General features: G+C 39.2%; 1 protein-coding gene across 1 annotated transcript in view; it reads right to left on the reverse strand.

The window, feature by feature from the left end:
• Positions 1 to 2,941: 2,941 nt before the first annotated feature.
• The window catches only part of s100pbp (S100P binding protein), a 109,410-nt gene continuing 90,280 nt past the window's right edge, over positions 2,942 to 22,071 (reverse strand). The window contains exon 6 of the mRNA XM_088931547.1: positions 2,942 to 2,999. The gene's annotated coding sequence lies outside the window, so the exon portion shown is untranslated. The remainder of the gene's footprint in view (positions 3,000 to 22,071) is intronic.

Genomic DNA, 22,071 nt, shown 5'->3' on the forward strand with positions numbered 1-22,071 from the left:
ACTCAGGGCTGAAGGAAATTAAATTGCGATGACCTGCAATGATTTAACAACACCTTTCCATAATGTTCTTTGGAGAAGTAATTCAATTCTGCTTCTCTTACTCATGTATTTATTGATGACGGAAAGAAAAATAAAATAGCACATTGGGCATGAATACTCTCATCTCCTCTGTTTCACAGGCAAAGGAAAAATAACCAGATCAGCAGATCTCCTGTCAGTTTATTAATTCAACACGATATCTGTGTAATGTTCCCATATCAATCCAGGCTAATAGATTCTGAAGCCTATTGTCATAGCCATAAATGCAGGAGGTGTTTTTAAAAGTTGAATGTACTGTAAATACATTTAGGAAGAGTCCTGATACACTGTTCCAGGAAACTCTGAGGGGCCTGTTGTGGCTGCTGTTTTCTCACTGTTCGGCTCTGCTTCTTGGGCAGGAGAACAAACCCTGTTAGTGCTTAATGCCTGCCAGTGAAAATACAACTATTGTACGGGTGTTGCAGAACCATCGGTATCTTCCTCTTTTAGATTATCAAGTTTTTTTATTTTTATGATGTACCCTTAATCTACCCGTGAGCTCACACATCTGCCTAAAGCGCAAATAGCCAACCTCATGCAAGTATTATGGTGAATATTTGATCCACAGGAACTTATTTTACACCTACTGTATGGATATTTTACTACTGCAATCTGAGAGCAGCAACTCGCTCAAGGACACAGCAGCATGAAGTGCTACCCAGGATCTGAACCCACAACCCTCCAGTTAATGAATCCAGAGACCTGACCAGTGATGCATCCTGCTTTCATTTCTAGTAATAATTTCTCTGCTGCGTGTTGCATATTTCATAAGAACAGGACAAAGATTACAAATGAGAGGCCATTAGGCCAGTCTAACCCATGTGGTTGTTAGTAGTTAGTAGATCCAAGCGATTTTTTGAAAGAAGCCAGAGTATCAGTTTCAACAACGTACAGTAGCTGGGAAGCTTTTTCTACACTCCCACAATCCTTTGCACAACAAAGTGCCTGTTGGACTCACGATGGCATATTATTTAAGAGTGGGGAAGCAGAAAATTCTGCCATTCCCTCGAATCCAGCAGTCCCATCAATTGGGTGCAAAATGTCCGTTCTAAAAAAAACCTGTTTTTAAATAACTGGATGTTACTTGGAAACCATCTGAAGAGATGTTCATCACCTGCATGTGGAGTTTGTGTAATTAATAGATGGTTATTTTCTTGCTAGGTTATGAGGTTAACCATGCTTTTATTAAAACACCAGATAGACTCTGTGGAACACACGACTCCTAGTTACAACCTGACAAGGGCATTCACTTCAGAAAATCAGCATTCTTCTGTAATCTCATACAGAGCATAATGTATGCATGACTGCATGTCCTGATCAGGATATTAAAATTAGTGTATGCTATAGGTATAAAACCAGTCAAGTAAAAGATGTTCTAAGATATTAATCGTTTGGACTATGGTGTCTACATGATGTGTGTGTGTGGGGGAGGAAGTGGAGTTAAGTCACAGCTCAGGTAATAAATAATGTTAATGTTTCCCATGTGGCAAGAGCTCGGCTGACAAATGACTTGGGAACCGTACTGAATGTCAAAGCCACATGAGGCTGGAACTGCGATTATGTTAGTCATTTCAGTCATGACTTGTTTGCATGCTGAACAGTGCTGCCTCTTCATACCAGAATAGTGTTGATTTTATTGTGTGGTAAAATACTAATTAAACTACAACAGAATTATGATAAACCATTTCGTCACATAACATGCAATTTGTTTTTTTAGGTAATTTGGTTTCTGCCAATATAAGCACTGTCCATTCACACTGTGGGACTGTCTCTCTGTCAGATGCAATGCTAATCATAATACATCTACATAATCGTGATAAAATGTTTTTCATCGTCTGAGGTCTGAGAAATTGCACCCTAATTGCAAAGGGTTTGCTTTGGGTGCACAAAAAGTAAATTGATTATTTGTGAGGAAAAATAAGCACCACATAAAATTTTCAACATTTCCCTATGTGCAGAAGAGGGGTGATCAAAAAAATGGCTCCGATACAGCTCATCTTGTCATTTTTTAAAGTCTCCAGGAAAAATCTGGGAATGTTTTGTCCTGGAGTCAGCAAAGCCGAAGTGGCTATTAGTATGGACGCAGATGGAACTAGAAATGAGAGGTGTTTTTTTAATTTGACCATTTTAATTATCACTTAGTCACAGCTGGTTTAACTCAAATTTATCATCTGGAGTGGACGAGTTCTTCTCAAATGCACAGACAGCAAGATGCATTGTTTAGATAAAACCAAAGACACAGGAAGATCTATGACAGGATGTATCACTGAGTCTTGCATTCATTTTGGATATTTGTTAGTATGAATCTCACTCCATGCCACTGTGACCAATTTATACTTTTAAGCATATTTGTTTCTGCTCTTATGTTTTAGAAGCACTGAGATTACGTAATAATCCTTCGATTAATCACTGCTTTGCTAGTGCCAGCTCCAGCACCCAACTGGATCCCAAATAAACGTCTGCAATAAAGGTGTTTGTTCTGAGAGCAGGGTGAACCCTACACACCAGTCTGGGCCTTGTGGGGTGCCAGCTCATTGTCAGACTGCCGTGCTGCTGAGCATTGCCAGGTGCGCTGCTGTGAAGGACACTCTGGCATCAGCAGTGTGTAAAATGGAGAATGGCTTGGTCAGCTGCACTGAACGAGGAGAACGTGCACAGTCCTCATTTCTCATGGGCCGGGTTGGAGGTTCATACTGTACTGGTGAGCTGAGCTGCTTCATAAATTGACAACTCCATCTTTGGAGGGCTGAAAAAGAAAAATAGTGGTTAATTCATTTTTTTTTTTACAAATGAGATTAAAATAAAATTTTTTACAAATGAGTTATTAAATCTCATGCTCACATTGTCTGAATAGATTTAATTTTCAGGAGTCCTCAATACTTCATGGCTGAGCTGAGAGTATTAATCTGCACAGCGTGTATCTGGGGGCGGGGAGAGGGAATCAAAGTTTTTTCTACACTTGGATCTGTCGCTTGCTTTCCAGCTTTAGGTGAACAACTTAACGGAAACACTTTAGATGAGCTGCTAACAGAAAAACCTGCAAATATGAAATACCAAAGTCACATCAAAGGAATAGGGCTGGTTAGGTTGCATGATGGGCCTTACTGTAAGGTACTTAAAGATGGGGTTTATTATAAAGTTCAGTGGAAAGTCAAAAGCTGACAACTGGATTTCTTATTTCTTTCATACTGAATGAACTAAAGTAAATTCTTTCCTGTAACAGCTTCAGCAGTACATCAGTCATGCATGGATGTTATATAACCTTACATGCTTCTAGTCGCTTTGTAGAAATAGTGTGCTTAGAGGCCTCAAGCATCCTTGGGTACACAGAAGGAGCTCAAGCTGACATGTACAGTACGCCACAGAAGGCAACAAACAAGATGCTGATGGCAACCCGACGTACCAAATCAAAAATCCTTCAGGGGAGGAGACACTGGGCACAGAGCAAACCACTTCAGAACGGCAGTGTCCCCTTTTAAGTGGGAACGGGTGAAGAATTGTCACAGTGCATAAGAAAGCTCCTCATGCCACTGATGCCACATAAGCGGGACACATCTCATCCGCCAGAGAGGCGGACTGCCAGGAGCGTTTCTCTGACGCGGCTGGCATCACGCAATCCATCTGTTTTTTTGGAGAGGCCAGTGCCTTTTAAACAACAAAATACAAGGGGGTTCGTTTTTGAATGCATAGAATTGAGTTCTTAAGTTCCTCCTTCATGCAGCTGGTGCCAGTGGGGCTGCAGTGCATCACCTGAGCAGGGGCACCTTTCAGGGGTGGATGGTGTGGGTCCCATGTTTTGGGATAAAAAAAACTATACTGTATAAGTGTCAGTTCTCATCTTACCTGTTACAGTACATTGAGCACAGGTAATAAACACAGGGATCCTGCACAAAGGCTGCACGTACAGACTATGGTCACAGTCAGTGGGATCTATAGGAATGTGGCTGTCAAGTCACAAGGGGGTTTGCTCACTGGGGGAAGGGTAGTTAAGGTGAAGGACATTCGTGCTTACTCTGTTAAAACTACAATGCACGTTTTAGAGATTAGGGTCCTGTAAGACACGTAATAATTAAAATAATTCCTTGTTCGCTTTTCCCACCGTCCAGTGGCAGCCCCATTCTGCATTGCACAACCTCCCCTGGAAATGAGAGAAACGGGGGGAAGTTAAGGAAGGAAGATTCTACCAGCCAGGACACTGAAGCAACCTGTCAGTCAGGTCAGGACCTCCTGGTTCCCGGAGAGACGAGCCCTGATAGTGCTCCTCCGCATGATGGGAATCACAGTTGTCGTTCATCACAGTGAAGGTTTTGACACCAGACAAAATTCTTTGTAGCCATTTACATTTCAGCGAGACCTCGTAAATTTACCCTAGTAAAAATACAAATTTAAAATCTAAATTTAGGTAGCTAGTAGCCTGTCTGCACTGAAAATGAAAGGGTTACATGTTTTAGCCAGTAGAGGTACTTTGTTCTGCTCACTGAACTACTAAAAATAAATGGATAAAGGCAAGCAAGTGCTGTGCGTAAATGAGTCACATCTGCTGCACATTACACTGGCCCTAGTGGGAAACAAGCAGTATTGGGTTGGAACAAAATTAACCGCCCAAGCAAAAGAGTCTGACCTTTATGCGAAGAGACGAAGATACCACTGGAGCTCTCATAGTGCAAAACTCCAGTAGGAGAACAAGACAAGCAAAACCTTAGAGGATGTACATTGTCCACAACGAATGAATTTATACAAATTATCTCTGAGATTGCCCAAGCCACACTAATTAGGACTTCTGAATCCATTAAGGCCAAATGTCCACTTGCTGCTTTTTGATACATGCGCACGTAAAGTTAGCTTGCAGGAGGCATGATTGATTGGACTATTCGATGTGCATTTCTGTTATTAATACTCACCTAGGACATCAAGCCCAAGCATGTGGTTGGTATGTACAGAGAGTCAAACAGTACAGACTGTCATTTTCAAAGGATTTCAGTGCAGTTAGCACTGTGTTTAGATGCATTGAAGTATAAATATTGTAAGAGGGCAATAAGTGCAGGCAAAATGGAGATGCTTGTCTGAAACACATTCCCCCTAAGGCTGTGAGGAATGAGCTGCTTGTGCAAAGTCCTGTGTGCCTGCGAGGTGTGTGTGTCTCTATGGGAGTGGCGGTATTAGACCAATTGATCATTCAAATGTGGTCCAATGTCAATCGATAATAAAATTAAAATGACCTGCACTGAACCAAAGCAAAGACGTCACAAGAGCATTTCATAAAGCATGCTTAATGAACAAACAGACAGATCGATTAATTCTTTCAAATGGTGTGGAAGGGGAATGTGAAATGAGAAATGTGTACTAATTACCCCTGAAGGGTACATTCAATGGAGAAATGAGCCAGTGGTCTACAGGAAAGGCTAATACATTCTTGTCCTCAACCGCTACTTCCCAGCATTTACAGTGGGAAGATCCCCTCAGGCAAAATACTTTGTAATATGCAGAAGACCTACATACTGTAGCTAAATCCACCCATGGGACTGAAATAAAGATCTTTTGCATTACTGGGCTTAAATGAAAACAGCCTGTCCACATCACTGAGGGGAAAAAAAAAATATCTGTGCTATGATTTCATCTCTCCACAACGTTCAGTCAATGGTAAGATGTTTTACACCATCAACAGCTTTAAAATGATTTTTTGACCTGGAATAAGCCCATTTTCTCAATTTGTGCAAAAAGAATGTTAAACCTGGAATACTGAAGAGTTTTCATTTCAGCTTTAATGAAAAAAAAAAGTTTCATGTTCTGCTGAGGATTTAAGTTGCACCAAGTTTTTTCTGGGAATAGGATCCAATGTCCCACAGGCAGTGTAAGAGACTTGTTCTGCCAGGGCTTATCCGTAATCTTTTCAGGTTAGTCTTCTCTATCACACCTCACTGTTGCTTAAGCTTACAACAACAAATCAATTAAATAAATGGTAATCATTGAAAATAATAATTCGAACTATTTTTATTAATCAGTTAGGTGTATTTGGAGAAATAAATCTATAAATTACATTTGCCAGCAACAAATTCAAACAAAGTGGCTAAGGTGTTTTTGTGACTTGAACTGAAAATGAGTCTTAACAGGATATGATAAATCAAAGTCATAATTTGTTTTTAAAATTCTGTCCAAACACTGAAGACATGCGGGAAGTTATTCTGTAAAAGTTAATATTACATATAAACTAATTAAACGACTTGATAGCTGTATGGTAAGCCTTTTAGAAAATTCATGTTTTTTTTATCATTAGATGAAAGTATTAAAAGAGCACAGCTTTTATAAAACAAAATGAAAGGCATTTAAAACATAACCAATGTGATTTTCTCCAGCGCTCTTCAGTTGCATTTTTAATGCCTCTCAGTATATTTCTAATTCACAAGTACCAGCAATATAATTCTAACACACAGGTGTTAACAACAATAACAATTATAGTTCCACCTGTATTTGTACTGTGTAATTCAGTAATGATAATGGCTCCTATAATTCAGAACTGTACTTATGTGTCTAACTAAACTGAGAATTAACTATACTGAAGTTGTACTTAGTTACAGAGGTATAGAATGTACTATAATGTAGTTGCAATCACCTAATCATAGTGCACACTGTATTGCATTTTCAGCGGTGGCATTTACCTACAGTACATTGTAAGTAATAATAATTTATTTCATTTATGTAACACTTTCAATCCCAAAGGATCTCATATTATTCTTAGGAGGACACCAACTTCGTTCACCACTTCAGAGTCACCCAAGTGACACCTTGCTGCCCCACTACACAGCAGGTGTGATGGAGAAGTCACCAAGCGAATGAAGAGGAAGGTTTAGGAAGGAAAGAATGTACAGGCCAGGATACTGGAGTGACACTCATCAGGACCTCCTGGTCCTTAGAGAGGTTTAACATCGCTCATTCGATTGATGGTAATCACAGCTGTCTTTCATGGCAGTGGAAGCCAGAATATATTTATATTTAGTGGAATTTGCCAGGACACAGAAGTTAACATCCCGTTAAAAAACTGCGATAGGAAGTAGTCAGAACCATGATTTAACATCTCAGCAGAAATATGGCTCTGATGATTGAGGTCTGTTTTAAAACAACATTGTTTAATTATACAAAGGAACAAGTAAAGGTTTTCCTTTGTCTCTGACAACCACACTGGAGTACTGGTCTTAAAGGTCTGGTCCAGGAGCAAGAGCTGCACCAATGGGTCCAACAGCACTACTGCCTGTTTTTTGGTTATACTGTTGTAGTACTGTTGTAGCAGTGATATCAGTCGACAGTTTATCACCGTGATGGTTAAGAACAGAAAGGTTGCAAACAGGAGGAGACCATTTGTTCAGTAGTTAGTAGCTATGTGAATCTACAATTTTGTTCAGTTATTTATTGAAGGATCCCAAGAGTACGGCCCTCAATTACCCAACAGGGAAGCCTGTTCCAGATGCCCACACCCCTTTGTGTAAAGAAACATTTTTGTCTCTCCTTAAACATTCAACTTTAGATTCCAATGGAGACTCCATGTTTCATCACTGAATTTGAAACAGGCCCCATGTTGACCCTGTCTATATCCATTTTTTATACATATGGTAGATGTACATTATATAGATGTATCAAATCTACTCTCAGTCTTCTTTATTCTAGATTGAAGAAATTCCCTAAAGTTCCCTTAGCCTGCTTGCATATCCTGATATGCATACGCTTAGCCTGAGAGACAGAATCATTTTAAATAAACTTTCAGCATCATGGCTGTCCATAAGCTGTAATGTACTCTCACAAAATGTATTACTTCAATGCTCTACATAAGACTCATTCAAACATTGAATTCATAGTACTTACGACTGGCAATTTTAAAAAAAGGGCATTAGATAAATATATTTTCAGTTTTTAGATTGCTTTTTATCTTTGGCACAAACTTTTATGAGTGGCCATGTCTTCCGAAAGTACACTTTAAGAGAGCTGAAACACTAACTTTGATTTACAGTATGGCAGAGTGTGAAGCAGCGTGCCAAGGGGAAAAGCTTTGCATAGAAATGGCTTTATCAATAACACAGCACCTTACTTGGTGAAAAAAAACACATTTCAATTGATGAGAGTTCAGCCCTGATATGTTTAAGACTTATGAGTTGTACAGCAGGCTTGGCGTGGGCACTATTCATTCCACTCGCATGGAAGTTCTAATGAAATTGTTTTTCTTCAACTAATGTAAACTACAAATTTAACGGCCCTGTTTTATTACCTTGTTAAACTCAGAGTTTCTTCCCTAAAACAATATGCCCTAAGTTTGAAGAGATTAATTAATTATAGCAAGAATAAATTGCATACAACGTGACAGGAAAGGGATGCAGACAGTGAGGGATTTTAAAGACATCACGCTTTCTTTCAACTCCTTGACAAGCCATGCAAATGAAAGCTCTCTCCCTTATAAACCAAAGCTCCTGAAAGCTGAGCAGTTCAATTTTCAGCTGAACAGAAAGCAGGAAAAACAACAGGCAGAAGTGGACTGAGAGGTTAAAGGTTCATTCCTGCCAGAAAAAGTTCTCAATTTGCAGTGTGCTGTGGGCTGCTATTGTATTGCACATCGCAGTCAAATGGGTCATGTAAAGCTACTGAGTATTACAGATACCCCCTTACAGAATGCTCTAGAGGCTTTGTCTGATTGAGTTTTTAGCCTAGCATCTGGGTGCAATATATTAAATCCAAATGTGCTCTGCAAATGTATAGGATAACAACTCCCTAGGTAACTTCACACAGTAGCTCTGAAGAAAACTTAGTTAAATGAGTTTTCTTGGTTGTAACACAGCAGTTTTGATTAAGTGTCTTTATCACTTCAAGCTGGAGGACAGTTGTTTGCAATGGTATCTGTTGCCTTGCAGAAAGAAAGAACAAAAATAACTTGTGTTAGTGCTGGAAGCATTCATTCCTTCACTTATTGAGGAGAATAATACTTTATCCTGAGCCTTCAGAAATATACCACTGCAAAACAATAACTGAAAGTAAAATTAACATACTGTACTGTACTTTTTTAAATCATTGAAAGTTAATCAAACCATAATTGACTAAACTTAAAAGTTCATAATGATGGAGTGAATGTTTTAGCCACAGTTATGAGGGCAATAATACTCTGAGACTAATTGTCTTGCCTTCATTACTTCCAGAGATAAATATTAGATATTAGATAAACCGAGCTAAAAACTTGATTAACTATGATGGGGATGAACTTCAGTTACAAAACTGACAAGAAATATTCTTTCAACCAAGAATGGTATCATTTACCCTCCTTTTTGTATTCCTCAATGGGCACAGCATGGACATTACCCCACTAGACTCACTAAAACAATTATAGGCTGTTAAAATGTTGAATTGTTTTTCATTAAATGAAATCAGTTTAATTTGTTCATTTCTGAAGCACATGCCAGGGAGAGTCATGTATGTTGGTATCTGTTTCACATAAACATTCATGAAGGGGCTCTGGAAACACACACGGCACACCTCAAAACAAATCAAGCCCCATGTGAGCCATCTCCTCACTTCATATTGCAACACTGATTGAGAATTGCTCCAGCTCATCTGCCCACTCAAACTGTGTGAAATAATTTGGTTAGTGTTTGAGAGGAGACATGAAATGGCCTCCAGAGTAATAAATTAACAAATAGAGAAAGGCACCGAGTCTCTCTTGCCAAATGATACCTTCCAGAGTGCTCCCTAAATATGAGCTATTTCTCTGCCTGCCACACCACAAACCTGCTATAGTTACTTTATGCTGGATACCCTTTAATTCACAAAACAAAGACACAACAACCCCCAAAAACCTGAGACTGAGGAAAAACCTGAAAGCTATAGGAAGCGATTAGTAGAAAACCAGTGTTTGGCTGCACAGAATGATTCCATTTGTATTTCGGCTACTGTGTTGTCAAAAGTGTTTTTTTCTTATTTAAGCAGTAATACATACTGTAAGAAAACACACTTGGTATATTACACTCCGGAAATATATTTCAAGGCAACTTGCATCTCAACATTTATTACAAAATTACACCCAAATAAAGCTCATATTTAAACTCTGTAAACCACAATGTACAGTACTGTATTTCCCCAAATTTCCCCCAGTTTTGCTCTTCTTACACTATGTATTGATCATTGCAGTGTTTTAGTGTTCTTAACAGAGCGCATATTTTCATCTACCTTGTCTTACAAAGTTTTTCCAACAGACAACAGACAAAGAACCAAAAAACGTTAAATCCACAACTCCTTCACTGTTTTAATCAACATACTGTCTTTTCTAGATAAAAACCCATGAGTTTGCATAGTCTCCACTCACAGTTCTTATCAAAGGCTTCCACTTGTGTGCACATTAACCACCTCTCTGTGCTATACTTGACTTTCACCATGGTGTCATCACTCTGCTCAGCTTTCACTATGGTACACAATATTGGAAAGTCTTAAAGAAAATTAATAGCTATCTTGTCTTGTTTTGTGTATTTCAGAAGGATGCATAAAACAAGTAATTCACATTCCACATGTTCTACAGCACTGTAGTGAAATTGGTGATAAAAAGGTATTGAGACAGGAAAGCTTTTGTCGATCTGTGCCAATTTGTTTGAAACTTCTCAGGTTACTTTCATGATAAAATAATTTATTTTAGCAGATTTCCATTCTTAAAAGGTGTTGGACTGCTTAGGTTTCTGGTATCTTGATGTACTAAATAGAAAGTAATATCAAAAAGTACAGCAGTGTGCTACTGCAGAGCTCCACATCCCTAATGAGTTATGATAAAATGCTAAAGGAGACACACAATTACTTTAAGATTAATGCCCCTTTCAGAATCTCCCTTTGCCCTTCAAAGAACTTTTATTGCCAGAGTTACAGTACATGTTCTACATAACTGGAGTTAAATTGGGTGTTTTAAGCACCATTTCATTGTACTTTGCATTTCAATGACTTTAATTTGCTCTTCTACAAAGGAAGGACGGTTTATGGCCTAGAACTGGTTATGTTCTTTTAAATCTGAGTCTCATTCCTGCTTCAGTTCAGCAGATTGACATTTTACATTGCATAATCAATACATTTCCATTATTGTGACTATAGCCATCACATTTAAATATTAACCTGCTGTTTGTATTTGCATTTTTTATTGCGTGTGGTTAAGATAGTTCTGGAACAGTAAACCCAAACAAGTGACATTTTCCAGTATGATTATACAAACAAGGGAAAGTTTAGCTTGTTTCTGGTAGGGAACGTATTATCAGGTTGCTGTTTGAAAGAGTAGGACAGCCAAAGACAGAGTGGGAGTCCTTTGGTACAATCTAGGATTCTGCAAGTTCTCTTTGCAATATAATCTGTGCGCAAAAACAAATCCAGAGGTATTGAAAGATTTGTAGTTTTGTGGTCTTCCATAGTCATGGCCACGTCAAAGAATGGTCTGATTATTTTAAACCCTGACATTAACTGTTCACTGTTTCAGGTTTGGAATTTTTTATCAACAGAGCTCAGGAACTCAGCCCTTTTTTAAAGCACAGGGAAAAAAGTAAGCTAACAGCAAGCAATTTTGCTTCAATAAGCTCAATACCACCACCTATTTATACAACTTTGTGGCTCTTTATACAAAACAAGTACAGTGAAGGTCAGAAAGCAAAAGTAAAACAAGAACAAAACCAAAGAAGACATGGATATAAACTTCACCTTTTTAGCCCTGTGAATACAGTGGGCTGTTAAAAAATACCTAGAATGGTATTGTTCTGCTAGGTAATGTTACTAAGCAGGCAAACAACACTGTATCCATCCATCAATTTTTTAACCACTTTATCCAGTACAGGGCTATGGAGGAGCTGGAACCTATCCAGGAAAAGAACGAGCACAATATTCATCACTCTGTTCTCCTCCCCACTAATAGCTGGTGTGTGGGGAGCGGACTGGCGCACTATGGCTGCTGTCGCATCATCCAGGTGGGGCTGCACACTGGTGGTGGTGGAGGGGAGTCCCCATTACCTGTAAAGCGCTTTGAGTGGAGTGTACAGAAAAGCACTAGATGTGTAAGCAATTATTAAATTATTATTATAATTATAACACAGGATACACCCTGGACAAGACGTCAGTCCTCTTAGGGCACACACACAGACACAAACACACTCACACCAGAAGACAATTAACCTACCAACATGTCTTTGGACTGTGGGAAGAAACCAGAGCACCTGGAGGAAACCCACACAAACACAGGGAGAATATGCAATATACATGTACACTCCATAGGCTGCAACCCAGAGCCCCAGCTATCCAAGGCAGCGATGCTAACCACTGCGTCACAGTACTACCCAAAACTGCCCTTTTTTTTTTAATATTACCATATCGAACAAAAATGATCACCTGAATTGCAAGATTTTCCCTTGTGTGAGATTTCCCCTAATACCAGTCATTAGCAATTGTAATTTGATGCAAGGTTATGCTATAGTAATCCTCCCTGCACTAGCTTTGATATCCTGAAGATGGCTAATAGCACATTGACACTGCCCAGCCTGAGAGAGACCTGGATAATGTCCAGTCCCTTCAGCACCCTTCTTCTGCTGGATCCGAGCCAGAGATCAGGAGCCTTACTCCCAGCTAAACCAGACTGTGGACTTGCAGAGGAAACACAGGTGAATTATAGTCCCTTCTGTGCAAGGCAGGAACAGATGAAAGAATGAATTCTGGTTATATTTTTAAATCTCCTTTTATAGTCTGGAATCCCTGTGGAAGGTAACAGGTGCACATGACTGTTAGAAAAGAAAAAAAGAAAAGATACAGAAAACGTAAGATGTTTCCCAAACAAAGAAATGCCTGTTCAGATTATCGTGCCTGAGTGAAGAGAATAACAGTCTGTTGAAAAAGAATGTGAAAGAAATGATCTGGATGCAGTCTTTCAGCTGTCACAAGCCTGCTTGAGGAGGTTTTGCACATGAGCCCTAAAGAATTCCAATTTGTATTGATTTTTCTTCCAAGAAACAAGGTAAGGCTAACCAAATGCAATGACAAAAAACGGCACACTTGACAACGAAGGTTTCTCTCTTCGCAAGAAGAATGGCTGCCAAAACAGCATTGCTTGAAAGCCAATGAAAACCATTTTAAAATGTATTACAGCCACAATGGCCTTTACAAAAGGCTGTGCTGAAACAGCACTCCGGAAAGCTGTTGTTTCTTTACACATTCCTTCTGCTTCCAGAGAAGGAAAGACACCTGCTTTTGTGCTTTTTATTCAATTCTTTATTTTTGCTTTAAGAACTGAATTCTTTTTCCAGCCTTTCAAGACTGATTTCTTAAATTGTCATATTTTAGTACACCCCCACATGGGTATATTTAGGTAAAGCTGTGACATCTGTAATACAGTCCCTCTACCCCCACATATTGTTTGTATAACAACACATAAAACTGACAAAAGCTGTGCGTATTAAAGCCTATGAAATACTAATTACATAAAGCAAGAGCAATTAGCTAGGCAAACTGATGAAGAAAAAAAGTCAACCTCGATCCCAAACATTTTCTTTTTTTATCCCAAATGATCTGTGAGGAGCAGGTGGAATGGACTATTGGCGTGGCATTGCTCATCTCTTTGAGGCAAAAATAAATTCAAATCCGGACATGTTTCCTTCAGTGGGTGTTCTTGGCTTCTTCAGGTGCTAAAGAGGACATGAGTGCAATCGTCATTTCCTAACAAGCATGACACTGAAAAACAGCACTACCAGAACAGGCGGGTGGGAGCTGAGGCTTATATCGAAATCCATGTGTCTCACTTTACAAGAGGAAAACATTCAGCACTGGCAGCAAAAAACATGTTGGACAGCACTCAAGGATCGACAGTTACACGTTATACAAGGAAATAGTTGAGAAAAATGAGTAATTGGTGCTGATTAGGTCAGGAAGCAAACCTGGCTGTGCTGGTCATGAAAACTGATTAATTAATGCAAACAAATTTACACCTAGTGTGATCTGAGTAGGTGAGCTGAAGACACATAACAAGACACTGAAAAACATTGCAAGGAGCTAGTTTTTGATCACAGCACTGTAAATCAGACTCTCACTCCCAAGAACAGCAGTCAGGATTGATCTGCTCCAACCTTTACGCATTGCCAGTTCAGAACTCAGTAATTTATTGTCTGGATCATATTATTTTACCTCTGGATGATGTAGAAATGTGTATTTTTTGCTGTATAGTAAGCAAAAGAAAGAAGCATAAAACATCACTCAGATCATTCTAGTTCTGCTCCATAATTTGTATTACAATGACAGAAGGCAAAGGTACTTGCCCTTGCTGTTTGTCCATTGAAAGCGCAGGCTTCTGTGCTTCAATTTCCTGTGATGCTGGCTGAGCAGAAAAACAAAATCAGCATTCAAACAATGTCCAAATAAGATATCCACAAGGCTATTTAGGAGCCTTCATCCAAAGACCCGAGTTTTAAACAGAAGTGGGCATTCTTCAGCTGGCTGGGAGTGGGTTGGTTATTTCACTCTAATGGTAAAGATGAAAAGATGAAGAGCCCTTTTCCACAAAGCGACATGACAAGGGCTGTTGCTTGATGCAGAAAGTGGTCCTCAAGCATTCTCAAATACTCCCACAGCCTTCAGCTATGGAACAGTGCTCTAAAGCTCTCATGCAAACACTGACCACCCACCTTTACAACCCACCTTTACAATCTAAATAAAATCCCAGCCCTTTTACAAAGAGAACAAAAAGAGACACTGCTCCAGTTAAGGTACAGTACTTGCTCAATCCTATCTCAGCACACCAAGCCCTGTTACTGTAGATGCTGAAGCTGAGACAGTTTTAGGAGAAAGGAGATTCTGGTGTAGTGGACATACTGCCCACTTCTTAGGAAAACTTGGATCAAGTCATATAACACAGAGTGCAGATTGTACTGGCAGACACTTCTTAAGTTAGATGCCTTGACATTTAATAATAGCTTTTAAGTTTGCTTTACTACTGTTGACTAGATAATAGCATCATTACACATTAGAAGAAATTACAGACAATTTTGTTAGAATTCTCATCTCTTCACTGCTTCTCCTTTGATAAAAACTGGCAAATTCCCCAGACTGCGGAAGATGATTTCTATGCAAATTCAATACAGATACTTCAGAGTTATGTTAACATTATGGGTATTAGGTAAAAAACATTAGACTTAATTTGTTCCTTTTAATCCTAACTATAGTGGTTGTGTAGTTTCAGCCAGAGTGGCACGGTGGTGCAGTGGCAAGCATTGCTGTCTTCCAGTAATGGGGCCCTGTGTTCAAGTATGGACCTGGGGTGCTGTCTCCATGAAGTTTGTGTGGTCATGTGGGTTTCCTCAGGGTACTCTGGTTTCCACAGTCCAAAGACATGCTGGTAGAATAATTGGCTTCTGGGAAATCTGGCCCTAGGTGTGTGTGTCTGCCCTGCGATGGACTGGTGTCCTGTCCAGGGAATATCCTGTCGTGCCATGATCCCATGTGACCCTGAATCGGAAAAAGTGGTTAGAAAATGGATGGACAGACAGTTTCAGCCGTGTAACTCTTAAGCACAGTATGTTAAATGTTTCTGAAATAGTCCTCTTTGGAAACATTATTGAAAAATGGAAAAGAACAGATGCACTTGCACTTCTACAGCAACCTCACAATATCACAATTAAATCAGTAGGACTCAGACACTGTAGCTGTATTTCTGCAGTTTAAGAAACAATGAATAAACACAATGTTCCGAGACCATACTGAACTCATTAAAGGACACTATATTTATCTCTAGTGCGTAAAAGAAGATGTGCAGCAATAAAAGCCGTCTTTATCTGAATGCAATGTTCACTTGCACAGATAATTCTTCCTTTATTGCTAGTGTTAAGAAAACATTTCTGCATTTCCGCTGGCTTCTATTTTCCAGTTGGAGAGACAGATTCTTAGAAACCTGCCTGGAGTCTTTAATTTACTGAGTGACAACAGAAAGAGCAGTTTACAGAGGAGTAAGAGGCACTCGCTCGTCTCAACGCGCTCACCAAAGGGAGAAAAGGAGACGAGAGATGTGTGTTTGGTATAGCCGGATAGACCATGCATGCCTGAGCAAGTCCAAAGACATACTGGTAGAATAACCAGTATGACCCAGACATTACAGGTTTAAGCCTTGGTCATGTCATGAGTGAACTGTAAGGGAGTGACCCTGATCAGAGGCCCATGGCCAGGGTCAGGATTATTGGGGACAGAGATTTCTTGCTTCCAGCTGATAGATTAACTGTGTGTCTGCATGGATTTGCTTTATGTCAGTGAAGGACAGCTTTCACCACCCATCAGCTCTGAGCCTCTATAGGATCAGATTTTCTTTTCCAAGATGTGTACCAAGTAAAGGTGTCTCCTTATCCCTAACACTTGAGAGCCAATGTAATTGGAAACAAAAAAAACATCGATTTGCCAGCTGAATTCTTCAGTTACCACTGTAAAGATAAGCCATGCACTGTGGTGATCAATCACCACTTGGTTCATTTTGAAATTATTTTCTGTGCTAGACTGAGAGAGCAATTGCGAACGTCGCACAAGTACAGATATCTCAGGGGCTCTTATTTAACAGGGCCAGTAACTTCCTTCTACCATCTGATGTGTTTCTCTGTGATGTGATGTGTGCAGAGTGGCAAGCATGGAGCAGTGGTGAGGGTGTGAGCCAACTCATCAACGAGACGCTGTTCCTGTCACTTTATCCAGATTTCTCCAGCAAACCTAGTCAAGTTAGTGAGGACCAAAGCTTGCTGCTGAAAAGGCCAAAGGTTACTTTGGATAAAAGCAACAACCAGTTAAATCAGGAACAATTCCAGTGATGAACCCTTTTCATGTTCCTTTGCATTTCACCCCCCAAGAACTCATTCCATTTTAAAGATGTGCTCCCCAAACTAGCAAAGACACACACATCATCATCAACATAAACCAGCAGCAATGAAAGCAAAAATGACCTCATTTTGCTCTTTACTAAAATTGAAACGTGGAGTATAATGAGTGTGTGGTGGCCATTGTGTACTATAGAAATAATCTAATCAGCAGTGTGTAAGATTCTCTGGTCAATTGCAGGGCACACACAGACACCAGTGCCAATTTTCCCAGAACCCCATTAACCTAGCAGTAATCCCTAAAATGGAGCATTGCTACTACATTCCTCAAAGTACTACTGTATGTCGTTTCTCAATGATATTTAATAAATAATAAAGTTCAACAACTATTCACAAAACAGACATGCACAGAAAACTGGATGATATCTATCTTTTTTTGCTGACTGATGTCACAGGCTACAAATGCCACACTGAAGCCTAGGGAAAAATTCTTCTTTCATTGTTCAGAATGTTCGTTTGTTCAAAGCACCACCATGCTCAACTTTCATTTTGTATTCTTTTTCTTCAGGAGAGAAAGAAACATCCTTTCACAGATTTTCAAGCTGTGTTTGCACAGAGGAGAACAAGAGATCACTGGGAAGAATTTTATATGAAAACAAATGAAAAAAACGGAAGATCAAATGCAAAATAGGTTGGAGAAGTAATGGCCTGTTTAAGGTTAAAACTGGAAAGTGCCTGATGTTCAAAAGTGAGCTGGAATCTCTAAAACATATATTAATGCAAAAAAGCCACAGATAAAATGGGACATACTTACTATAATAAATAAAAAGTCCTGTTCAGAAGTCGTTCTTATGGATGTGTAAGGTTTCCTCATTCTCATAGGCTGTCTGCAGGAAACAGTACCATGTTTCCTGATTTACGACAGCTGTCCTTTCTAATTGCAATGTTACCACCTCAATTCTCATACACCTTCGCCAATAAATAGACTTGTACAGTACTTGTACAAACCATATGAATAGATGACTTCCAATGTCGCAAAAAACCTTTCACCCTTGTCATTCATTCTTGCTGGATTCCCCACTCCACCTTGAGAAGGTTAGCCACAACTAATTTGATTAATCTCTATCCTGCCTTAACTTCCTCTTTGCTTTACCCCTTTCCTGTGCATTTACCATGGCAGGCAGTGTTCACATTGCACCCACACGAACACCAAACCAACCCCTGTACTGTCTTTCTTAAAGTTTCCTAGGTTTGCTTTCAGCTTGTCCCCTGACGCTGTGCGCCAGGCTGTAACCGCAGTTTAATCCCATCCTGTTCGGCAATTTACACAGCTCTTCCAGAGTCATCTTTTCGTTAATGAAATGGCCGCCCTTGTAGAATCAGCTGAAACAACTTTGTCGGAACTGCTCAGGCGATTAACATTCCATCAGCTCTCTGCTCAAGGTTTGCATGTTCTCCATTCCTGTCCTCCTGTGCTTCACCCAGGCTGAGGGGGAATCGATGCTGCTTGACACTTATTATATTCAGCAGACAAAGATTTCTGGAGGACCACTAAGGTGAACAGGACTTAAAGCTGCATTCGGAGAAGCTTATTCATTTACTGTGCCTTCTTGTTCACAGATATGGATTTTGGCAAATTGTACAGCGGACAGCCATTAATCACCGCTTAGATTCTTACTGATTCCAGAGATATAAGCTTGGCTGAGGCTTAAGGGGAATTTTTCATTCAAGGCTTATAACAAGTGGCCTCTGTCCTTCATTCACAACTGTGCAAATGTGTTTTTGCCACTGTTTTTGTTCTAATTTTTTTCTGTTACTTTACAGAAATAACACAGCCTCACACAAAACTCGGCACCACACGGGATACAACTGACATAAATTACAAGGTGAACTTGAGCTTCACAGCTCAGGCTGTAATAGAATCATGCATCTATTAAGTGTCCAGCCACCGCTGTGCTTAATTGGTAATTGTTTTGTGACATCTTCCTACAAGGACACTGCGTCAAGTGCAATGATTTCGTTTAGAATGATCATTTTTTTTTCCATTCTGTTTTCTTTGTTAACTACACTTTCCCCGTTAATGTACTACTGCTACTTCTGCTATCCGAACACAGCATTCAGTGGAATGCAGAGAAAAGAACAGCCAAGCCACTGAGTGCATTGTCCCTTGGATACACTGTTGTTGCAAAATGTGGACAATTCATTGAACAGCTGATTCGAATTGACAAGAAACTGCCCATTTCTATTAGAGCAGCAGACTCTTCAAGCACACTACATAAATCGCTTAAGAGTCTGAGGCTAACAGATCAGCAGGACTGTATTACCATTTATTCTTAAGTGTTCACATTCTTCCACCAACAGGACTCACATTATTGCACCTAACAGAAGCGCTGTTCAGTAAAATGAGCCCCAGCTGTTCACATTTCACATCTTCTTTGAAACTGTTCTTAATGAAAACAGTGAATTTATCTGGACATCTCATCAGCTATAGACTAACAAGCCATCCACCTTGGGGGAGAACTCACTGTGGATAGGGGAGACTACAGGTGTTTTCTGCTCACCAGGTTAATGCAAGAGTTAGACTTTCCATGTACTGAAGCCTTCTCGGTCGTGCAATTTATGCTCATCATCAATAGACTGAAATTTCTAACCATTTCTGCACTGGTTTCGAATGAGCTTTGGGATATTATACGAATGTAAATGCTCAGGGTACAGTGATTATCCAAGAGTACTAGAAAGCCTTTTTTTAGCCTTTCTTAAGACACGCGAATCCCAGTCACTCTGAAAATCCCCATCGGCTCTTCCCTCCATTTCTGACCTTCTTACATAAATCAGATATACTGTATATATAAAAAAAACAGGAAAGCAGCTGTTTCACAACTTTCCCATCATCTCCTGCTCTCCCACTTAACTAAGACTCCTTCCTTTAACCACAAGCCATTTAATTCCCCACAGGGCTGAGAGACCTCATGGGTGAAGATGGTTAGGGAATATATTGTTACACCACCACGTTCGTTTTCAAATTTTTATGTATTTCTGATCTTGGAAAAGAAGTGTGACTCCCAGCAGACACACAGGTAAATAATAAAAGCCACTGTGAAACCTAAAATAAAACGTTTCTCCAAATAAAAAGGGTTTGAAGGCTTTTATGCAGATTTGTTTTTACAGACTCAAGAGGAGAGTTTTGTGGCAGAAGATTTGTGCTCCTGTATTGTTTTTATAATTTCAGATGTCTCCTGTAGACTAACCTTATCTAGTAGTTTCTGGAGAATAAGAGATTAAACCATTAGATAACACTGATCTACTGAATGCCTCAATATTAGGGCTTTTTCCATTATCTGTAACAAACCAATTCAATTAAAATCTCAGAACAATTCCCTAAGTACCAGCTTTGCCATGCATAGATACTGTAGGGGCATATTAATGCAGTATCCATACTTCAATAGGGTTGAATATTCTCCATAAACCACAAATCCCCATTTTGAAAATGAAAGCATGAACTAAAGATGTAACTGCAAATCATTACATTTTTTAATCTAATTTTCCTCTGACTAATCCATGAGGATGGCAAATTGCTCCTGAAGGTCTGAGTCCTCCGATTGAGATTTTTAAAATATTATCATGTTTTCTCTTCCTATTGGTTGCAACTGCACATCAGTACACGTGCTGTGCATGTATTTCATCCAGGTAAACAAAAACTAAACTAAACTAAAAGAATGGGAATGTGACACTGTAAACTGGTCTTCTGTGCTTGCAATACCTCTCCAATGCTTTAGGTCCACAAGACATACAACTGAGACCACCAGCAGTTACTTCTACTGTATCAGCTACTGTATGAGACATTTATTTATAGTGGGCCATCAAGAGTGTTGATCTTGTACTTAATGTTAACCATGTTGTCAGAGCTCAGGTCTCTTTACAGAAATGATCCCAGCTATGGGTTAGGGTTAGGGTTTGCTAGCTATGACAGCAACTTGTGTGCTGACCTGAAATTGTTTTTGGTTTGGTTTTGCATTCCTTTATTTCATTACATTCACGTCTGTCCAAACCTGCACACAAATATTGTTTCTTCTCCCTTAGCGTGTCACGTTTCTTGCTGTTTGCTGTGTATTTCCAGATTCAAATGTATTTGATGTACTGTAATCTTAGGCTTAAAGCTTCTGGGATTTTATGCTTATTCAACAATCAACCAAGAGTTACAGCAAACCAACAGCAGGTATACGTCTAACACAGTGAAGTCATTATAAATGTGTTCTGTTTAATGTTTAAAGTTTATCAACAACTTATCTACATGTTTCTGCAGTTTCACGTCATGAATAAAATGTTTGTAAAGTTACTGTATGTCTTTTCTGCTTCTCATAAAATCATATTTACAAAAGACAGCATATTTATACTTATAAATTTGCACAATGAGCAATGTGAGAATGCTTCCTCTTCTGATAGTGAATACTGTATGTTACTTTGCATGGGACATTATTATTATTGCATATGAATTACTAAAAAAATGCATTTAAATGTAATGTTGTCTTGTTTAAACAAAATATACAGTAATTCCTTTTAAGATCAATAATTGTGAAGTTCATATGTAATGTTATCCCATTTAAATGCAATTCTTTTTTCTCTCTGTGGCACTAATTGGCTTCTGTAGTTTGCTTTGCCAACATGTATGTTACATTGAAATTGAAACTGCCCTTTCTTGTCATACCTACTTAAATGCCTACTAATTAAATATACCTACAGTATCCTTCCAAAGATCTTAAGAGTCTTCAGAACAAACCATGTGAAAATAACAGGTAAGTCTCATTTCTTGCTATTTAAAAAGAAACATGTTAAGTGCAGATTGCCATCAGAGAATAATAAATGCATCTTGAGTAAATTATGCAATCCAATTATCTGCTAACCATAAAAAGGGTAATAAAATCTACTGAATGAAGTTTGTGTATATCAAGAAAACTGTCACAGTTAAAAGACCACATGGTAATTATTGCCATTCTTCTTCTCTTTTATTACAGCTGTAGTTGAACAAAAGGTTTGCTCCATTCTTTGCTAATCCAGTGTGGGAGTGCCTGACCATTATGTACAGTAATAATGGGAACTGGCACTTAGAGAAAGTTTTCATTAGAAAAAAGAGGTAGGCTGAGGCCTGCCCCCCAATCTCTTCGTTTTATCAGCG

Source organism: Atractosteus spatula, chromosome 14 (genome assembly GCF_055471065.1).
Source record: "Atractosteus spatula isolate fAtrSpa1 chromosome 14, fAtrSpa1.hap1, whole genome shotgun sequence".
NCBI classification, from domain to species: Eukaryota; Metazoa; Chordata; class Actinopteri; order Semionotiformes; family Lepisosteidae; genus Atractosteus; species Atractosteus spatula.